Raw genomic sequence first — 6676 nt, forward strand, 5'->3', positions numbered from 1 at the left:
GTGTGTGTGTGTGTGTGTGTGTGTGTGTGTGTGTGTGTGTGGGCTTTCCCCTGAATGAAATAATAGTCTCAGTCGGTATATAAAATTCAGATTACGTCTCACTTCCTCCCTAAATTTCTTCGTTCTCCACTGACTTTCCTCCTCAGTCAGTGGCTTTTCTGAAAGTGAAGGAGTGTGTGTTTAATGTGTTGGAGTGTGTGTGTGTGTGTTCACTTASACATTAAGCCCACTCTTGACTACCAGCTCCCATAAGAACCAGAGACTTCACCCAAATCAGTTCCACCAAACCCAAGCATTTATTTTATTATTTTTGTGGTTGTTTATTAATCTAGTTTGTTCGTATTACTGCCCACCACCCAAAGGCAAAAAGCAGGAGATGATTCCTGTGTCTGTTAGCAAAATATCCTAAAAATGCTTGAAGTAATTCCAATGAAATTTGAAAAAAAAAAAATCCTTAGATTTACATCAACAACTAGCCAAAGTTAGCCACAGCTAACAGATCTTAAAATTAAAAACAAAAAACGTCTTGACCTCTGCCACCTTTATAGATACTAACTCCATATTTGCTGTGGTGGTAGCTGAGCCTGAGTTCCAACAAATGTGTGGAACGCAAACAAATACAGCATTAATCCAGAAACTGTAAAGTCAATTTTGTCTGTCTGTTAGCAAAATATTTCATGAATTGCTAAGTGGATTTCCATGAAAAAAAAAAAAACAATAAAATAAACCTGTATAACTAAATGTTTTAGAGCCAACCACATTCAAAATGGTCACCACAGCCAGCTCATCTTAAATACAAGTGACTATAAGTCAGTCAGTTTTACTCATATTATGGTAAAATTTAGTTTACTGGTAGCTGAGAGTCATTGTCAATAACATATTACAAGTACTAAATGTTGCAGAAAACGTTTGTGGATAACTTTATATAACTTTCATAAGATGTACATCTACAGTACAACAAGTCACCCTTCAGATTCAAGATGGTCTACGCAGCTAATCTATTAGCCAAGACAAAAAAACAAAAATAACGCAAAGGCTGCACCTAAATGTTCACAACTCATTCTCTGAGAAAGAAATCTCAAGATATCAAGAGACTGAGCATGTCATTATTTTCAAGGTTTGACCAAAACAGCAAAACTTTCAGTTCTCATAACAGACATTCCTTCCAGAAATGTATTTTTTCTATTTAACTGCTTTCACGCTTCTTCTGAACTGCATCGAAATGATCTTTTCCTCTTGTAAAGTCACTCAGCTAGGATTTTGAAAATCAGCTCGTTTCACTGTTTTCCAGTCATAACTGGTGCCGTTTAAACTTGCTCTGTGTGGTGGACGTTTGCTGCGTGTGATAGACGTTAAGAGCACGAAAGCCAGAGCCGCAATGACAAGCAGACATCTTTAAGTAATAAGTCAGGAATTCGAGAGGCGCTACGTCATGCCGGAGCCTCTGACTGAAAGATTTAGCTGTTTTCCCATCAATCCAGCTGAACTACTGCCTCAATGGTTCCACTACTGCTGTGTACAAAAAAATGCATCTTTTAAGTCCCATTTACACTCAGATCATTACATGACATGCTTTCAGTTCAGGAATTCAAGCAGTTTAAATTATGTTCCACATCTTTTGGTGTGACGTTAATGATATACAATGTAGTCTTTGTTTTATGGAGCTGCGATGATGCAGTTTCTCCATTAAAACTTGAAAAATATGCATCAGTGTTTTTTTTACTAACTTTGCGTATTTGATTTCATAACCAAGTTTATTTCACAAAAAAATAAAGGTTCACAAGCTTGTAGGGATCTTCTCGACAAGCTCAGGATGGCTTGTTCTTCCTTTAATAACAGTTCTTACAGCAGCAAAGCTTAAACACACAGAATGGTTCCTTGTAACCCCCAGACAAACATGACGAAAGAATGTCTTAATAACTGCAGTCAAAATATAAAATATCCCTGGAGACAATCATTAACTTCACACATCTGCTCCTCATCAACAATACCGTAAAGCTAAAAAGGCACACTTCCTTATTTAACTTCCAGCTGTTTGCTGAAAAGAGTTAACGGGTAAAAAAGTATGCAGCGCATCAAAATGTCAGCATATTTTTTTCCCCCTGCGTGGTTAAATATTTTAATCTCTTTTATTAAAAACATAATGTCTGCCAAAACACACAGCGGTGCGGTGAATGGAGAAGGTCATTCCCCCACGGGGGCCACTAAGCTCGAAGCGAATGCCCTCGTGCTTCTGTGAGGGCCTTTCGCAGATAAAAGTGTCCACCAAATGGCAGAGGTTTCCTGTGAAGGGTCAACGCCGTGTTAAAGAATTGTACCAAACGCTGGCGCTCCACCCAGGCATTCAAATTGTACACAATGCTGAGACAACCACAAATAATGAAGTTCCTCCTTTTTTCTGTGCCGTGTCCTGTTTTCTTTCCCTCTCGCTGCTTTTGCTCTCTGAACCTGTTTATTTTTCATCTTCTCTTCCTCTGCATCTGCCCGTTCCTGCTCCTTCAGCCTCGCTGGAAAGCATCTGCCTTTTTTTGCTTTATTCTGTTGAAGATTCACCATCATCTCTACATCATGATGACTAAGTTATGGCAGCTTGTGACTGACCTAATTTGATGCTAGAGGCCCATCGACATGCTTTGTTTTGTGGTTGTTTACAGCTCTCTGGGCATTTACAGAACATGGCTATGGATCTTTAACTCCTTATGAGTGTGAAGGGATTTTTACCCGTAGTTGGTAAAAGCTGGGGTTCAGACAAAAGCAGTAAAAAGAAAAACAGAGATATATGAGATAAGTATCCACTGCTCTAATTCTTCTTTTGTTAAAATGTCCGATCTGTGATTTAGTTCAGCTTAATGTGGGAGTCTACATGTGGTCAGCTGACATGATGATGGTGACTCGTGTTTCTCTCCTCTCTTCTGCTCCATTAAAGCTAAAAATTGTGGTTACATCGTGCGTCAGAGGGCTTAGAACTGCAGCAATTTATGATCCCAATTATTATACATTTAAAATGTAATTTATCTATTTACTCACCAGTTTGGAGTTACAAGCAAATGGCTTTAGATGTATTTTACAGCTATAGTTGATAACTATTTTCAATAAAAAAGATAAAAGCTTTAATAAAAAGGGGAATTAAATGGGCTGTTTTTAAAATGTATTTATATTACTATATAAACATTAACACAGTATAAAATATATTCAAACATATCTGAAGAGTGTTTCTGCTTTAAATTATCCTTTTTTAATGTTTACATTGCCCTCAATTTCAAAGAAATTTAGGACCAGATAGCTGTAGCACTTTCAGTGTAGCCTTGGACTCTTCCAGCAGGAACATATTACTTGCATCCATCCATCCATCCATCCATCCATCCATCCATCCATCCATCCATCCATCCATAAATGGTAAATGGCTTGAACTTATACAGCACCTTACCAAGTCCACGTTGACCCCAAGGCGCTTTACACTTCAGACATTCGCCCATGCACACACACACTTTCACACACTGATGGCAGTAAGCTACAGCCACAGCTGCCCTGGGGCACACTGACAGAGGTGGGGCTGCCATGCACCGGCACCACCAGACCCTCTGACCACCATCAGTAGGCAAGGTGGGTGAAGTGTCTTGCCCAAGAACTCAACGACTGAAACGGCTGGACAGGGGATCGAACCCGCGACCTTCCGGTTCCAAGACGGCTCCTCTAACCACTCCACCACAGCCCATTCAATTAATCCATCCATCCATCCATCCATCCATCAGTCAATCAATTAATCCATCCATCCGCCAATCAATCCATCCATCCATCAACCAATCAATCAATCCATCCATCCAATCATCCGCCAATCCATCCATCCATCCATCCATCAGTCAATCAATCCATCCATCCACCAATCAATCCATCCATCATCCATCCATCCATCTAATCAATTAATCCATCCATCCATCCATACATACATACATACATACATACATCAGCCAATCAATTAATCAATCCATCCATCCATACATACATCAATCAATCAATCCATCCGCCAACCAATCAATCCATCCATCCATCATTCATCCATCAACCAATCAATCCACCCATCCAATCTATCCATCATCCATCTGTCAATCAATCCATCCATCCGCCAATCATCCATCCATCCATCCATCCATCCGCCAATCAATCAATCAATCAATCAATCAATCAATCAATCAATCAATCAATCAATCAATCAATCAATCAATCAATCAATCAATCAATCAATCCATCTGCCAATTTATCCATCCATCCATCCATCTGCCAATCAATCAATCAATCCATCCATCCATCCCATCCTTCTGTCCGTTTATCTATCCATCCATTTGCTAATCGATCATCCATCTATTCATCCATCCGCCATTCCATACATCTATCTGCTAATCTGTCCGTCTGTCTATCCATCCATCTATTGTCATGTCATGGTGTGGGTTGTTTTTATTTATTTTTTTGTGTACCTTCTTGTGTTTTCAGCCTCTCCAGTAGTTAAGTGTGTTCAGGTGATTCCTGTTGGGTTAATTAGTTCTCTCCCTTTAAGTAACCTGTGTTCATTCTCCTTCAGGGTTCATTGTTTGTAATTCGTGCCATGATTAAAGTCTGGTGCTGCTCCTTGAGTTTTTGGATACTCTTTGTAAATAAAGACGCTTTCAGTACTAAGGAAACTGGGATCCATGACCTGAGTCATTTCTCCTTCCGAGCATCACATCCTGGCACAACCAAGACTGCCCAACAACATTCAGAGCCTCGAGGAACTCAGGGCGGATCTCCTCCACCACTGGAGTCCCCCCACTGCAGACCTTTTTAACTACCTCAGTGACCTCTACTATTTCAGCTAAGACAAATGTGAAACTGACAGCAGTGTAAAGATTTATAAAATTACTTTTGCATCTATAAATTCTCATGACTGAAGATGAACAATCCACTTTATTCTTGGCCAGGCTTGATCTAGCTGTTAGCTTGTAAATCCTGTCAGAATCAACTTTATTTAAAAAAATTAGCTTAAAAGTTCCGAAATACCCTTTTAAAGCAGTTTCAGAAAATTGATTCCGTCCTCACTTTCCCATTACAACACCTCTAATTTCTCTTTCTGTGGAGTTCAACCTTCAGACTGGGAACCTTAGTGTTCAATAACAGTGTTCATTTGCTCAAAGTGAAAACATATTTCAGCAACATTTATGTGCAAAACATATGAAAACAAAGCAAACAACTCTGGCAAAGATGCAAATATGCACACGCACAAATGATGCATCTTCTTACAGACACAGCCTTAAGGATGTAACAGGATGTTTCCTGTTTGGGTTCAGTGTCTCATGTCAGAGACTTTAAAACAATACAACCTTTAATCACTTGAAAGCATTTCAAACCTTTTTGCATGTTTCACTGCAGCTGCCTGATGAGGGGGAAAATATTCTATCAGGAAATGAGAAATTAGGCCTTGGAGGAAGTTTACAAAAAGAATTAGTAACATCAACAGAAAAGGAAGGACAGATTTCTAATTTACAGTATGAAGTGGTAAAAAAAAACTTCCGCATTTTACTTTTTTTTTTTGCAAAACTGGGCCAATAAAAAATTAGAATGTGCTTGTAAATGTCATCTTGTCCTCTGTATTCTTGTTTCCTGCTTGAATAAACTGTTTTCACTCTCTCATGGCCTGTCACTTACACTCTCACTGAAATATGTACTGCGCTGTGGATTCTCTGCACACAGGAACTTGTCGGTCTAATTTGTTCCATGCAGGCCGTGTGGTCGCCGCCCTTTATTTATGTTTCTGCTTAGCAGCTCTGACATCACCAAGGCATGTCGAGTGTGGCAAAAAATAAGGTCACAGAGCGAACAACATCCGTCTGGCAAAAACACCAGGGGGTTACCGGCATCCCAAACATCTATGTGTGTGTGTGTGTGTGTGTGTGTGTGAACACTGTGTCTTTGCTATGACCTCCCTTTAGTAATGTCCTGCTCGATTTAACCAAGATGGGCCAGTCCTGCCGGGCCCATCCATCCACACGTTCACAAGCGTCGCTGCTTAGCTGTGAGGTTATTAATGCCCACTGCTGAAAGGCTAAAGATAATGCTTATGCCTGTGTTCTGTGTGTTGGTTGGCAAAAATCTCATGAACTCTCAGAAAATAATCGAAAGAAGTGAATCCAGCTCAAGGTGGCTGCCATAGCTGATCAACATTAGCAAACCCAAAATGGCCAAAACTCTTGTCAACTTTACAGATATTGAGCGGAACGTGTGAAATCATGCAGTATCACCCGAGATTGCATTTAAAGTTCATCTTTCTTACAGTTGTCTAAATTTCAGACATTTTTTCTATCTATATGAAATTTAGACATCTACAAAACATTTACTTTTAAATAGATCAATTTTAGTCTAGACATACAGTATATGACATCTCAGTGTTTCCCCTAGGAAATTGGTCTTGGCGGGGGGGGGGCTACTTGTTTTATAAAAACATAAATTTACGTGACTCACCTGCAATTATTAGGGGTGTCCCGATCCGATATCAATATCGGATATCGGTCCGATATCAGCCAAAAAACGAGTATCGGATTTTATCTGACTGCATAAAAAATGTCCGATAAAAGCGCTCCGATATTAGCAGTCCGTTCCAGCAGTTCACTGACTCCGCTCCAGTGTTTCTATCCAGCAGCGCTTGGAT

At 39.8% G+C, this 6676-nt stretch overlaps 1 protein-coding gene across 1 annotated transcript in view; it reads right to left on the reverse strand.

Moving 5' to 3' along the window:
* grk5l (G protein-coupled receptor kinase 5 like) overlaps window positions 1-6676 on the reverse strand; it is a gene marked incomplete at its 3' end in the record, with an annotated part of 45218 nt that overhangs the window by 13195 nt on the left and 25347 nt on the right.

This window comes from Austrofundulus limnaeus, unplaced genomic scaffold (assembly GCF_001266775.1).
Source record: "Austrofundulus limnaeus strain Quisiro unplaced genomic scaffold, Austrofundulus_limnaeus-1.0 Scaffold40, whole genome shotgun sequence".
Classification (NCBI taxonomy): domain Eukaryota; kingdom Metazoa; phylum Chordata; class Actinopteri; order Cyprinodontiformes; family Rivulidae; genus Austrofundulus; species Austrofundulus limnaeus.